General features: G+C 47.6%; 1 pseudogene; it reads left to right on the plus strand.

Annotated features, from left to right (window-relative positions):
* LOC139054506 (uncharacterized) overlaps positions 1 to 13,823 on the plus strand; it is a 47,840-nt pseudogene extending 34,017 nt beyond the window's left edge.
* The last annotated feature ends 2,133 nt before the right edge of the window (positions 13,824 to 15,956 follow it).

The raw sequence follows: 15,956 nt of genomic DNA on the forward strand, positions 1-15,956 counted from the left end.
GACTTTCTCTGCTTTCTCGCCTACACGAACCGTTGGGTCGTCCACTATCCCCTCACTATATCAATAATGAGGGGCTGTTTTCATGGCGAAACGGAGTTACTAGCCTATAAGCGGAAGAGGTTGTGTCCTAGGTATGTGGCATTGCATATGCAGCTGTCTTCAGCTGACCCATTTGACGCGAACGTGTTTTTCTGGCTACATTTCGCTGATTACATGTAGATCTTTCATAAAATCAATGTAACCTCACTTTAAATGCGTTGCCGAGACTGGGTGTGTGCCACAATTCAATGAAAGTACATACCAGGAATCAGTGTGACTGAAAAGGAGACAGTTTTCGTGTGCTTTTCTTCAACAAAACGTGCGCCGCCAGACTTGCATGACTCAATAGACGAAAGCAGGCTAGTGCCAGATTCAATGTACATCTTTAACCTGAATGTCGGTCACATCATAGGTGCCACTACCTTGTGCTTTTCTTCGAACAACCTAGCTCACTTAAACTTGGAAAAGTGAGTATACAAGACTAGGTGTGTACCAAGCTGCAATGAACTTGCGTGACGAGCGTTTGCGTCACTGGATATGGGCGACGAGGTTGTGCCCCTCTTTGATAAAGCTTGTGGACCCCAACATGTACCGCTACGTATGAGCCGCACTTCAATGTTGTGAAACTGGAAGATCAGGAAAGTAGTCAGTTATACAAAAAAGAAAGGCGTTCGTGCAACCTCGGTGATTTGACCATTCCGTCTGATCTCGCTGGTACGTAAGATAATTCTGAGCCACATGGGCCGATCGCTGCGGCAAAATATAGGCGTTTTTTTAACAAGCTCGAGAAAAGAATTTTTTAGGAACAGACGCGGTAAAGTAACGATGGTTTCATAGCCAATAGAGGAGGGAGGTTACGTCCCGCGGACGCCGTAGTGGAGGTCTACGGAGAATTTTGCCCATCTGGGGATCTTTAACGTGCGCTACGATGCACACGGGCGTCTTCGCAGTTTGACTCCAATCAAGCTGCAATCTCCGGAGCCGGGGATTAGCCCGCAATTTCGAGCCGAGTATACTAGCGCCTTAGGTACTCGGCTACCCCGAAGGGTGACAGAGTAATGTTATACAGGCTTATGAATGTGATGAGTCCAGGTAGGTGTGCAGCGATCCTCCTGAACTGTGGGTCGAAAGTGTATGTGGCCCAGGTTGTCGAGCTAGTAGCTGAATATCTAGGCGTCGTAATGAAAGCGGCGGTTTGACATCATTAGGGCAGTTCGTGGACTTTCTCTGCTTTCTCGCCTACACGAACCGTTGGGTCGTCCACTATCCCCTCACTATATCAATATTGAGGGGCTGTTTTCATGGCGAAACGCAGTTACTAGCCTATAGGCGGAACAGGTTGTGTCCTAGGTATGTGGCATTGCATATGCAGCTGTCTTCAGCTGACCCATTTGACGCGAACGTGTTTTACTGGCTACATTTCGCTGATTACATGTAGATCTTTCATAAAATCAATGTAACCTCACTTTAAATGCGTTGCCGAGACTGCGTGTGTGCCACAATTCAATGAAAGTACATACCAGGAATCAGTGTGACTGAAAAGGAGACAGTTTTCGTGTGCTTTTCTTCAACAAAACGGGCGCCGCCAGACTTGCATGACTCAATAGACGAAAGCAGGCTAGTGCCAGATTCAATGTACATCTTGAACCTGAATGTCGGTCACATCATAGGTGCCACTGCCATGTGCTTTTCTTCAAACAACCTAGCTCACTTAAACTTGCATAAGTGAGTATACAAGACTAGGTGTGTACCAAGCTGCAATGAACTTGCGTGACGAGCGTTTGCGTCACTGGATATGGGCGACGAGGTTGTGCCCCTCTTTGATAAAGCTTGTTGACCCCAACATGTACCGCTACGTATGAGCCGCACTTCAATGTTGTAAAACTGGAAGAGCAGGAAAGTAGTCAGTTATATAAAAAAGAAAGGCGTTCGTGCAAACTCGGTGATTTGACCATTCCGTCTGATCTCGCTGGTACGTAAGATAATTCTGAGCCACATGGGCCGATCGCTGCGGCAAAATATAGGCGTTTTTTCAACAAGCTCGAGAAAAGAATTTTTTAGGAACAGACGCGGTAAAGTAACGATGGTTTTATAGCCAATAGAGGAGGGAGGTTACGTCCCGCGGACGCCGTAGTGGAGGTCTACGGAGAATTTTGCCCATCTGGGGATCTTTAACGTGCGCTACGATGCACACGGGCGTCTTCGCAGTTTGCCTCCATTCAAGCTGCAATCTCCGGAGCCGGGGATTAGCCCGCAATTTCGAGCCGAGTATACTAGCGCCTTAGGTACTCGGCTACCCCGAAGGGTGACAGAGTAATGTTATACAGGCTTATGAATGTGATGAGTCCAGGTAGGTGTGCAGCGATCCTCCTGCACTGTGGGTCGAAAGTGTATTTGGCCCAGGTTGTCGAGCTACTAGCTGAATATCTAGGCGTCGTAACGAAAGCGGCGGTTTGACATCATTAGGGCAGTTCGTGGACTTTCTCTGCTTTCTCGCCTACACGAACCGTTGGGTCGTCCACTATCCCCTCACTATATCAATAATGAGGGGCTGTTTTCATGGCGAAACGGAGTTACTAGCCTATAGGCGGAACAGGTTGTGTCCTAGGTATGTGGCATTGCATATGCAGCTGTCTTCAGCTGACCCATTTGACGGGAACGTGTTTTACTGGCTACATTTCGCTGATTACATGTAGATCTTTCATAAAATCAATGTAACCTCACTTTAAATGCGTTGCCGAGACTGGGTGTGTGCCACAATTCAATGAACGTACATACCATGAATCAGTGTGACTGAAAAGGAGACAGTTTTCCTGTGCTTTTCTTCAACAAAACGGGTGCCGCCAGACTTGCATGACTCAATAGACGAAAGCAGGCTAGTGCCAGATTCAATGTACATCTTTAACCTGAATGTCGGTCACATCATAGGTGCCACTGCCATGTGCTTTTCTTCAAACAACCTAGCTCACTTAAACTTGCATAAGTGAGTATACAAGACTAGGTGTGTACCAAGCTGCAATGAACTTGCGTGACGAGCGTTTGCGTCACTGGATATGGGCGACGAGGTTGTGCCCCTCTTTGATAAAGCTTGTGGACCCCAACATGTACCGCTACGTATGAGCCGCACTTCAATGTTGTAAAACTGGGAGAGCAGGAAAGTAGTCAGTTATATAAAAAAGAAAGGCGTTCGTGCAAACTCGGTGATTTGACCATTCCGTCTGATCTCGCTGGTACGTAAGATAATTCTGAGCCACATGGGCCGATCGCTGCGGCAAAATATAGGCGTTTTTTCAACAAGCTCGAGAAAAGAATTTTTTAGGAACAGACGCGGTAAAGTAACGATGGTTTTATAGCCAATAGAGGAGGGAGGTTACGTCCCGCGGACGCCGTAGTGGAGGTCTACGGAGAATTTTGCCCATCTGGGGATCTTTAACGTGCGCTACGATGCACACGGGCGTCTTCGCAGTTTGCCTCCATTCAAGCTGCAATCTCCGGAGCCGGGGATTAGCCCGCAATTTCGAGCCGAGTATACTAGCGCCTTAGGTACTCGGCTACCCCGAAGGGTAACAGAGTAATGTTATGCAGGCTTATGAATGTGATGAGTCCAGGTAGGTGTGCAGCGATCCTCCTGCACTGTGGGGTCGAAAGTGTATTTGGCCCAGGTTGTCGAGCTAGTAGCTGAATATCTAGGCGTCGTAACGAAAGCGGCGGTTTGACATCATTAGGGCAGTTCGTGGACTTTCTCTGCTTTCTCGCATACACGAACCGTTGGGTCGTCCACTATCCCCTCACTATATCAATAATGAGGGGCTGTTTTCATGGCGAAACGGAGTTACTAGCCTATAGGCGGAAGAGGTTGTGTCCTAGGTATGTGGCATTGCATATGCAGCTGTCTTCAGCTGACCCATTTGACGCGAACGTGTTTTACTGGCTACATTTCGCTGATTACATGTAGATCTTTCATAAAATCAATGTAACCTCACTTTAAATGCGTTGCCGAGACTGGGTGTGTGCCACAATTCAATGAAAGTACATACCAGGAATCAGTGTGACTGAAAAGGAGACAGTTTTCGTGTGCTTTTCTTCAAAAAAACGGGCGCCGCCAGACTTGCATGACTCAATAGACGAAAGCAGGCTAGTGCCAGATTCAATGTACATCTTGAACCTGAATGTCGGTCACATCATAGGTGCCACTGCCATATGCTTTTCTTCAAACAACCTAGCTCACTTAAACTTGCATAAGTGAGTGTACAAGACTAGGTGTGTACCAAGCTGCAATGAACTTGCGTGACGAGCGTTTGCGTCACTGGATATGGGCGACGAGGTTGTGCCCCTCTTTGATAAAGCTTGTTGACCCCAACATGTACCGCTACGTATGAGCCGCACTTCAATGTTGTGAAACTGGAAGATCAGGAAAGTAGTCAGTTATACAAAAAAGAAAGGCGTTCGTGCAACCTCGGTGATTTGACCATTCCGTTTGCTCTCGCTGGTACGTAAGATAATGCGTAGCCACATGGGCCGATCGCTGCGGCAAAATATAGGCGTTTTTTTAACAAGCTCGAGAAAAGAATTTTTTAGGAACAGACGCGGTAAAGTAACGATGGTTTCATAGCCAATAGAGGAGGGAGGTTACGTCCCGCGGACGCCGTAGTGGAGGTCTACGGAGAATTTTGCCCATCTGGGGATCTTTAACGTGCGCTACGATGCACACGGGCGTCTTCGCAGTTTGACTCCAATCAAGCTGCAATCTCCGGAGCCGGGGATTAGCCCGCAATTTCGAGCCGAGTATACTAGCGCCTTAGGTACTCGGCTACCCCGAAGGGTGACAGAGTAATGTTATACAGGCTTATGAATGTGATGAGTCCAGGTAGGTGTGCAGCGATCCTCCTGCACTGTGGGTCGAAAGTGTATGTGGCCCAGGTTGTCGAGCTAGTAGCTGAATATCTAGGCGTCGTAACGAAAGCGGCGGTTTGACATCATTAGGGCAGTTCGTGGACTTTCTCTGCTTTCTCGCCTACACGAACCGTTGGGTCGTCCACTATCCCCTCACTATATAAATAATGAGGGGCTGTTTTCATGGCGAAACGGCATTACTAGCCTTTAGGCTGTGGTAATGGTAATGGTAAGGCTGTGGTATGTGGTAATGAAGTTTAGGCAAGTTCCATCAGCAGCACTATCTCTTTCAGAATTTGCCTCAGTTCATTCAGTATCAGCATAGGTGACGTGAACTTCGCAACTAGTTAATGGTAAATCAGTCTGGAACATCAGAAACGTATTAAAAGAAAATCTTGCCGTCAGAAATGTAAGTGCAAAATTATTTTCAACTTAAACAAACAAGACAGCACTTTAGCTTGGAAAAGCATTCTTGGGCACCCATTAAACAGAGCACTCAGTAGGATGCGCTGTGCCCTTTGTGTGCTGAGAAACACACTGTAGCCATACTGAGGAATTTCGACCACACATGTTTATGATCCAGTGCTTTGAGTTTATGAGGACGTCTTTTCTAGTAAGTAAAAAGGTGGCAATTCAAAGATGTAATTTGGGAGCCACATCTAAATAAATCAAAATTAAGCCTAAAATGCTGATCAAAACTTGTAAAAATACAATATCTATCAAAAATCTGCTTCACTTGTCTTTGAAATTCTAGCTGGTCATTACTCACTGGAATTTGATATGGTTGTATCACTACAATGCTGGATTTTAAATGCTACATGTGCTAAACCTACTTGTATGATACTGCTGTTTTAGCATTTTTGCTACCTAGTATTTAAAAACATTTACCAAAATGCGAAAGCAATGCGGGATCAATGCAGTGTGTACAGTTAGGATGATTACTCTTAGAATGCACATCATACAGCTTGGTGATACCCTAGTGATGTTTCTTTTAAGTAATGCTGTTCGTTGCTGTTTTGGTCTTTCAGATGAACCCCTGCAGTATATGTGGCTGTGTTAGCTCTACACTTTCCGAATTTCTCAGGCAGGTGGCTTTGCACAAAAATGTGAACAATTTTTATGTGAAATGCCCCTTTCAAGACTGCTACAAGAAATTTTGCAAAGTTGGCTCGCTCTAGAGTAACTTCTGTCGTGAACACAGACGGTTTAGACGTGCTGAACAAGAATGCTGTGTTTCCATCAGTGTGCAGCGTTGCGACTTCGTCTGCACTCTGGGCAGCTGCGTGCAAGCTTGTAAAGATTATAAAGCTCTAATTGCCCACCTGAAACTTAACATTGTCCAAGGTGCAAAAGTGACATGCCAATTATGTAAGAAAGCATACAATAAGAAGGCATCTTTTTGCTCCCATGTTTCACTTTACCACGGGAAGTACCTTTGCTCAGTATCATATGTGGAAGTTCAAGAGCCTAGGCCTGTTTCAGCAACTGTTATGACCCCTCCACATGATGCTGAACAAACTGGAAGCAATTCATCTGAGGAGGAAGCGCTGCCTAGTACACTAACACCGCGTCAAGGCAGCATGCAAAAAAGCTGTAAGAACCACGTTAGCAGTGCTTTTGCCCATCTGTACCTGCGACTCTAATGTAAGCGCCATGTGCCAGCATCTACAGCTCAAATTATTTCTGAGGCTATATATGACATACAGAATGCAAATGCTTCTTGTCTCAAAGAAAAGCTCAGGGAAAAAGCTGTTAACATTGATGACATAGATAAGCTGATAGAAGAAAAATTTGAAAGTGATTATCTTTTGGCACTGCATCGAGCACCACATGGTGTGTTCAGGACAGAACATAGCCATTCCTCTTTCTTCAAGAAGGAGTTTCTGTATGTACCACCTGTAGAAATATTGTTGGGGGAAAACAAAAAGAACAAGAATGCTACCTTTCATTACATACCAATTCGAAGTACACTTGAAGCCATGCTTGAAATGAAGATGTGATGTCACAGTGTGATAGGATACTGCCCGAGACCCCTGGTGTCCTGAAAGATTTCACTGGTGGAAACATGTTCCAGTTTATTCCACTTTACAAGGAGCATCCTGAAGCAGTGAAGCTTATACTCTTTCAAGATGCATTTGAGGTCATCAATCCAATTGGTTCTGCAATGAAATACAAACTTCTTGCTGTTTATTTAATCCTCGGTAATCTCTACCCATGGAAAAGATATCCAGCTCATTCTCTCAAGTTCTGCTTGCTCTGCAATGAAAATGATTTTGCATATTTTGGGCAGGCCAAAGTGCTTATGCCTTTGCTCGATTATCTGAAGAAGTTGGAAGCTGGCCATTTCGTAACTTCAAGAGGAATGTGTTTGTTTGGCACTGTGACTGCCATTCTTGGAGGCTGAATTTGAGGCTTTCTGGAAATTTTTAGCTCTGCAAGTCACATCTTTACGTTTTGCATAGCTGAAAGCGCTTACCTTTTTTCTCCAAGTGCACTGTGAGGTATTTCAGAAATCAGAACATTGGCCAATTACAATAGTGCTTTATTAGCCCTGCAAGCCAATGATTCAAGTATCGAAAAAGGCATGAAGTTCAATTCCTTATTCAATCAACTGAAGTACTTCTATGTGTGTGCTCCAGGTCTCCCTCCTTGTTTGGCACATGATTTATTTGAGGGTGTTGTTTTATTAGACCTTTCTTTGTATATTAAGCATTTTGTAACCGTTCTCAAGTGTATTTCGCTTGAAGACCTTAATCAGCGCATAACATGTTTTTTTTTTCATTTTAAACATGATGATTCGGCGGACCGGCCGTGTGAAGTACACTTCAAGAAACCGCTAGAAGGCCATGCGGTTCAAAACTGGAACATGTTGCGCTTTTTTCCATTGTTTCTACTTGGTTCAATTCAGCCTACTGAAAATTATATCTGGAAACAAGTACTTTTGCTTTCTGAAAGTGTACAGCCTGTTACTGCACATAGTATAACACTCGCCATAGTTATGAGGCTGCAAGACCTTATAGAGGACTACATGACGGGCAGACCACACCTCTTCCCTTATGTTGCCATGAAGCCTAAGCATCATTACCTGCTTCATTACCTGTTTCTGATTACACAGTTTGGCCCACTGATTAAGATGTGAACAATGAGGTGTGAAAGTAAGCACAGCTATTTCCGTAAGTGTGCAAGAAATTGCCAAAATTTCAGGAACTTGACGCACACACATTCTGAGCGCCATCAGGTTTACCAGGCATATAAGAACACAGGAGCAGGTATTCATGGTATAAAGGAGGTTTATTGGGGTTCGCAGCGACCGCCGGTTCTACGATGGACCGAGCACAGTCCCCGAGCTCGAGCTTCTGCTGCGCGCTTGATGCTGCCAATGCTGCTGACTGCGCGCACGTTCATCTTTCTTACAATGGCCCCGCGGAAATAAAGGAGCCATCCCGGCGACTTAGTTTTCTGGAAGGGCGGTAGAATTGTGATACGGCTTGAGACGCTGAACGTGAAGGACTTCGTGGTTACGACGTCGGATGTCGGACGGCGGCGTTAGCGGCTCAACCAGGTAATTAACGGCTGATGTTCTCTCGAGAACGCGGTATGGACCGTCGTACTTCGGAAGGAGCTTTGAAGCGAGCCCAGGCGTGCGGTGTGGCACTAACAACCAGACGAGAGCGCCCGGGAGAAAAGTGGGAGTCGAGTTCTGGGCATCGTGAACGGCTTTTTGGCGGTGCTAGTCGTCCGAGGTGAATCGGCGGGCAAGCTGGCGACATTCCTCTGCTTGTCTGGCGGCTTCCGAGATCGGCAGGCATTCGGATGGGTCCGGCCGGTAGGGCAGAATGGTGTCGATGGTGTGCGAAGGATGACGGCCGTAAAGAAGGTAAAAGGGTGAGAATCCGGTAGTGGCCCGAGTCGCGGTGTTGTAGGCGTAGGTGACAAACGGAAGAACTAGGTCCCAATTAGAGTGATCAGGTGAGACATACATGGCGAGCATGTCACCAAGAGTTCGATTAAAGCGTTCCGTAGTACCGTTAGTCTGTCGGTGATAAGCAGTGCATTTACGATGAACAATAACGCATTCAGCAAGCAGTTGTTCGATGACTTCAGATAAGAAGGCGCGGCCTCTATCGCTTAAAAGTTCACGTGGACCCCCATGACGAAGGAGAAATCGGTGAAGTAGGAAATTGGCGACCTCCTGCGCTGTAGCATTTGGTAGAGCAGCAGTCTCCGAATAACGGGTTAAGTGGTCTACCGCAACGATTATCCACCTGTTGCCGGCAGGAGTCAACGGAAGTGGCCCGAAGAGATCTATGCCCACGCGATCAAAGGGTCGGGATGGGCATTGTAAAGGCTGGAGTTCACCGGCGGAGTTGTGCGGTGGCGCTTTCCGGCGTTGGCACTCATGACAAGAGCGGACGAACTTTCGCACGAAATTATAGATTCCGCGCCAGTAATAGCCGTGTCGAAGTCTTTCGTAGGTCTTGAAGACTCCCGCATGGCCACAGTGAGGGTCGACGTGGAACGAGGAGCAGAGCTCTGATCGCAAGATTCGCCGAATGACGAGTAACCAGGTGCGTCCCTCTGGGGCATAGTTGCGTCGATATAGTAGCTGGTCGCGAATCGCAAAATGAGGCACTAGGCGCCGAAGCGTGCGTGACGCTGGAACTTTCGACGTATCCGAGAGAAGGTCGAGCAGAGATGCAGTCCAGGGATCATTACGCTGTGCAGCAGCGATAGTGTCAACGTCCAGAGAGGATAGTGTGCACTCGCAGGGGGAGTCGTGACTGGCCTTCGGGGGAAGCGGTGATCGGGATAGCACGTCAGCGTCGAAGTGCTTTCGCCCGGAACGGTACACCACGCGGATGTCGTATTCTTGGATTCGCAATGCCCAGCGGGCAAGGCGGCCCGATGGATCTTTGAGCGTCGACAGCCAACATAGTGCGTGGTGGTCGGTCACTACGTCAAAAGATCGGCCGTATAAATATGGGCGAAACTTGCCAAGCGCCCACACAATGGCCACACACTCCTTTTCGGTAACGCTGTAATTGGTCTCCGCCTTCGTTAACGTGCGACTCGCGTATGCGACGACGTATTCTGGGTGGCCAGGTAGACGCTGTGCCAACACAGCGCCAAGGCCTACACCACTTGCATCGGTATGGATTTCGTTTGGCGCTTGTGGGTCAAAATGGCGAAGAATGGGTGGCGTCGTGAGAAAACGGCGCAACGTTGTGAAGGCGTCGTCACACTCTGGAGACCATGATGAGATATCTCGGGCTCCACCAAGGAGCTGCGTGAGAGACGATATATTTGACGCAAAATTTCGAACGAATCGCTGGAAGTAAGAGCAGAGGCCGATAAAACTGCGTAGCTCTTTCATAGTAGCAGGTTTTGGGAACGCAGTAACAGCACGTAGCTTCTCGGGATCCGGGCGAATGCCCTCCTTTGACACGACATGGCCTAAAATTGTTAGCTGACGAACAGCAAATCGACACTTCTTCAAGTTAAGTGGCAACCCGGCGTTTGTCAAGCAAGTGAGTACGTGCTGGAGGCGGAGCAGGTGGGTTGGGAAATCAGGGGCGAACACTACAATGTCGTCAAGATAGCAAAGACATATTTTCCATTTGAGGCCACGCAGCACATTATCCATCATTCTTTCGAACGTAGCAGGTGCGTTGCAAAGTCCGAAAGGCATGACGGTGAATTCATACAAGCCGTCTGGTGTAACAAAGGCAGTTTTCGGGTGATCGGGCTCTGCCATGGGAACCTGCCAGTAGCCTGACCGCAAATCCAGCGAAGAAAAGAACTCGGCTCCCTGCAAACAGTCCAGAGCGTCATCGATGCGTGGTAATGGATAGACGTCCTTCACTGTGATCTTGTTCAACCGTCGAAAGTCAACACAGAAGCGGATGGAACCGTCTTTCTTTGTGACGAGGACCACGGGAGAGGCCCATGGGCTTTGGGAAGGTTAAATGACGCCTCGACGGAGCACGTCATTGAACTGGTCTGCAATGACGCGACGTTCCGTAGCGGACACGCGATATGGTGTTTGTCGCTGGGGTGAGTGAGTGCCAATGTAATGTTTGACTGTCGATGCACGGCCAAGGGAGGTTTGCGCAACGTCGAGAGAGAGGCGCAAGTGCTGAAGGATGGCGACAAGTTGAGTCTGGTACAGAGAGGGCACTCAGTTCATGGGCGGCAGTGGAAGACACTTCGTCGAGGACGGAGACAATTCGTGTGGAATCGACCGACTCGACGTAACCAAGGCATTCGCGGCGGAGCAGTGATAGCGGCGATGAAAGATGATTGTAAATGGGCATCGTGCTCACACCGTCGGCAAGGTCAAGAGCTGCAAAGGGCAAAGGAAGCGCTTTTCGGGTAACAAAGTGATGAGATGGCATGAAGAAGACCGTCCCATCGGATATGGTACTACAGAAGACTGGTACGAATGCTGACGAGCACGGGGGGATACAGGTGTCTTCTGTAACGACAAGTTTAGCGGCAGGATGAGCATCGACCGAGGCCAGGTCACCAAGGTGGAAAAGTTCAATCTCAGCCCGAGCGCAATTGATGATCGCACAGGCTGCTGGAAGCGACGCACGGGCACACTGCGAGGGGTCATTGCAGCAACCGTAGCATAAGTGACTGCTGTAGTCACGACATCCTGCTGGTGAACAGCCGGCAGCACTTCCGCGACCTCTTCATGGATCACGTTACGGATATGAGACTGCAAAGTGCTGGCAGACTCCTGAGTGACGGACACCAGAGATAGCTGTCGTGCGACTTCTTCGCGGACGAAATCCTTGATTTGCGTTATCAGGGAGGCTTGTTCTGGGCCGGTGGTAAGGCTGCAGAGGGATGCCGCATGTGGTGTGGGATGTCGCCTTGTCAGAGCTCGCTGCTTACGCAATTCATCAGAGCTCTGGCACAAGCTGATGACGTCTCCAACAGTGCGCGGGTCCTTGGCCAGAAGCATTTGGAACGCGTCATCGTCGATTCCCTTCATGACGTGCTTGATCTTATCCGCTTCCGTCATGGCAGCGTTCACGCGCCTGCACAAATCGAGAACGTCTTCTATGTAGCTGGTGAATGTCTCACCCGTGTCCTGTGCGCGTGTACGCAAACGCTGCTCGGCTCGGAGTTTCCTGACGGCGGGTGGGTCAAATACTTCTGTAATCGACGTCTTGAGCGCCGACCACGTTCGGATATCCCTTTCATGATTTCTGAACCAGAGACTGGCCACGCCCGCGAGGTAGAATGAGACGTAAGCCAGCTTGTCCGAGTCATTCCATTTGTTGTGAACGCTCACCCGTTCGTAGGACGACAGCCACTCTTCAACGTCGTTGTCGTCGGTTCCGCTGAAGATGGGAGGTTCCCGTTGGAGAACGGTGCCAGCGCAAGGGACGGGTGGCGATGGAAGAGTCTGCTGGTCGGCGTCCGGCAGGGCAGAGGGTAGCGTCCGAGAACGGAGTTCCAGGATGGTAGAGTGGAAGGTTACCCCGCACGGCTTCACCACTTATAAAGGAGGTTTATTGGGGTTCGCAGCGACCGCCGGTTCTACGATGGATCGAGCACAGTCCCCGAGCTCGAGCTTCTGCTGCGCGCTTGATGCTGCCGATGCTGCTGACTGCGCGCACGTTCGTCATCTTCCTTACAATGGTTTAGTCAACAGTTCCTTATTCTCTAGTGATCTTTGTACACCAGAAATACAAAAGGAAGTACGCGATGCGATCATTGAAGAAGGTAATATATTCTCGGCCAGTCAAGCTACTATTCGTGGCATGCTATAAAAGCAGGACATGCTTATTGTTATGAGGCGGACGGATGGCGCTCCTGTTTTTGATGAGATTAGGCTTATTCTTGCCAGTAAAGCGATCACTTTTTCTTATTAGGAACTGTCCACACATGATATGAGCCAGCTATTCTCTTCTACAGCATTATCAGTAGTGATGGTTCTTTCAAATGCATGAAGCTTGAAAGCCTCCTTGATTACACTTCATTGATGCAGTATAATCTTGCCACAACAAGTACCCTGTTGTTGTGTTGAACCATGCTATATTAGATTTTCTTTGATTTCATGCTTTTGACAGGCAAAATGGACTTGCGACAGCATGTTTCTAGTTGGCTGCAGCACTTGGACAATGAAGTGATCGAACTTATTGTACAGAAACTGCTGGACTGTGGTGTTCAGTCACTTGAGCACCTCAAGTATGTAGTGGAGGCTGACATAATGTTCCTGAGTGTTGTCAGTAGACGCATCCTGCTCGAAAATTCCCAGACAGCTGCTTCACCAGCCGTGCAAGTGTCCATTCCACAAGGAAGCGAAGCTTCGGTGGGAAGCGAACATTGTTTAACTGCGCGAGCAAACGAACCACAAAGACAGCGAGAGGCAGCGAGGGAGTTCTACTAAACTTCGGTGAGCATGTTGGGCCAGGCTTTTGATATTCCATGGGACGCATTTCCACCCGAACTCATAAAAGCATGTCAAGAAGGCAGGCGCCCACTGAAAAGTGATCTGAATGAAATAATTAGGACACTAAGTGACAGGGTACTTGCCTGCTACCAGAAGCCTGGGCGCAAAGTGCTGCGAGTCATTGTGAGTGAAATTGTCAGCAAATGTCCAAGAACTTTTGATGACATTCTCAATGGCGCCATCATTGCTACAGGACTAGAAACGCTTCTATGGAAGCTAGAGAATTGTATTAACAACAAAAGAAGGCGCAGTTCTGAGTGTTTGTAGCGGTGTTTTTCGGAAGATGAAGAGGTGACCACAAAGACACCACAACTCCAAAAAGATTCTTATGGCTGTCTAGCCTGGCAGCCTGATCTTCCGTCTACGGAAACAGCTGACGCTCAAGAGAACAAAAGAAAAGAGTTGCAAGTCCAATTCAGGCTAGCTTCCCCGAACAGTTCTCGAGTCACACAGCTAATGGCCGAAACATATTGTCACAGAGGCACGTGATCAATGCCAGCAGAAGCGTGGTGAACGTGAACGAAAAGTGGCCTTTCCTCTTTGAAGAAGCACACATGTGTTCACATGTGAATATACTGCTAGGGTTCCGTGCCTCGCAAACATTTGACGATCAAGTTAAGACTGTTGGGCGACATGTTTTTAGGTATCATCATCAGCTGCAGCAGCAGTCTGGTTACGCCCACTGCAGGGCAAAGGCCTCTCCCATACTTCTCCAACTACCCCGGTCATGTACTAATTGTGGCCATGTTGTCCCTGCAAACTTCTTAATGTCATCCGCCCACCTAACTTTCTGCCGCCCCCTGCTACGCTTCCCTTCCTTTGGAATCCAGTCCGTAACCCTCAATGACCATCGGCTATCTTCCCTCCTCATTACATGTCTTGCCCATGGCCATTTCTTTTTCTTGATTTCAACTAAGATGTCTAACTCGCGGTTTGTTCCCTCGCCCAATCTGCTCTTTTCTTATCCCTTAACGTTACACCCATCATTCTTCTTTCCATAGCTCGTTGCGTCGTCCTCAATTTAAGTAGAACCCTTTTCGTAAGCCTCCAGGTTTCTGCCCCGTAGGTGAGTACTGGTGAGACACAGCTATTATACACTTTTCTCTTGAGGGATAATGGCAACCTGCTGTTCATGATCTGAGAATGCCTGCCAAACGCACCCCAGCCCATTCTTATTCTTCTGATTATTTCAGTCTCATGATTCTGATCCGCGGTTACTACCTTCCCTAAGTAGATGTATTCCCTTGTCACTTCCAGTGCCTCGCTACCTATCGTAAACTGCTTTTCTCTTCCTAGACTGTTAAACATTACTTTAGTCTCCTGCAGATTAATTTTCAGACTCACCCTTCTGCTTTGCCTCTCCAGGACATTGAGCATGCATTGCAATTGGTCTCCTGAGTGTACTAATCAAGGCAATATCATCAGCGAATCGCAAGTTGCTAAGGTATGCTCCATCAACTTTTATCCCCAATTCTTCCCACTCCAAGTCTCTGAATACCTCCTGTAAACACGCTGTGAATAGCAGTGGAGAGATCGTATCTCCCTGTCTGACGGCTTTCTTTATTGGGATTTTGTTGCTTTCTTTATGGAGGACTACGGTGGCTGTGGAGCCGCTATAGATATTTTTCAGTATGTTTACATATGGCTCATCTACGCCCTGATTCCGTAATGCATCCATGACTGCTGAGGTTTCCACTGAATCAGACGCTTTTTCGTAATCATTGAAAGCTATATATAAGGGTTGGTTGTATTCCGCACATTTCTCTATCACCTCATTGTTAGTGTGAATATGGTCTATTGTTGAGTAGCCTTTACGGGATCCTGCCTGGTCCTTTGGTTGACAGCAGTCTAAGGTGTTCCTGTATCTATTTGCGAGAACCTTAGTAAATACTTTGTAGGCAACGGACAGTAAGCTGATCGGTCTATAATTTTTCAAATCTTTGGCATCCCCTTTCTTATGGATTAGGATTATGTTAGCGTTCTTCCAAGAAACCGGTACGCTCGAGGTCATGAGGCATTGTGTATATAGGGTGGCCAGTCTTTCTAGAATAATGTTCCCACCATCCTTCGACAAATCTGCTGTTACCTGATCCTCCCCAGCTGCCTTCCCCCTTTGCATAGCTCCCAGGGCGTTCTTTACTTCTTCCGGCGTTACTTGTGGGATTTCAAATTACTCTAGACTATTCTCTCTCACATTATCGTCGTGGATGCTACTGGTACTGTATAAATCTCTATAGAACTCCTCAGCCACGTGAACTATCTCATCCATATTAGTAACTATATTCCTGGCTTTTGCTCTTAACGCATGCTCACAGCTTAATAAAGAAGCCGAACGTCAGGACATGCCTAGAGGAAATTTAAAAGGCCAGAATTGAAATGAAATCAATGGCTGTATAGTATGAAGCCACTCCCCTCCTCCTACTTTCCATCTCCGTTGAAGAGCGGGAGCTATTCTGCAAGGTAGTCGAGGTAAGCATTGCAATCTTAGAAGTAATTCTTAAAGAGAAAATCAGACATGCACCCGTTCATAGCAATTGCTACAAAGGAAACTCATACG

Source organism: Dermacentor albipictus, chromosome 1 (genome assembly GCF_038994185.2).
Source record: "Dermacentor albipictus isolate Rhodes 1998 colony chromosome 1, USDA_Dalb.pri_finalv2, whole genome shotgun sequence".
NCBI lineage: Eukaryota > Metazoa > Arthropoda > Arachnida > Ixodida > Ixodidae > Dermacentor > Dermacentor albipictus.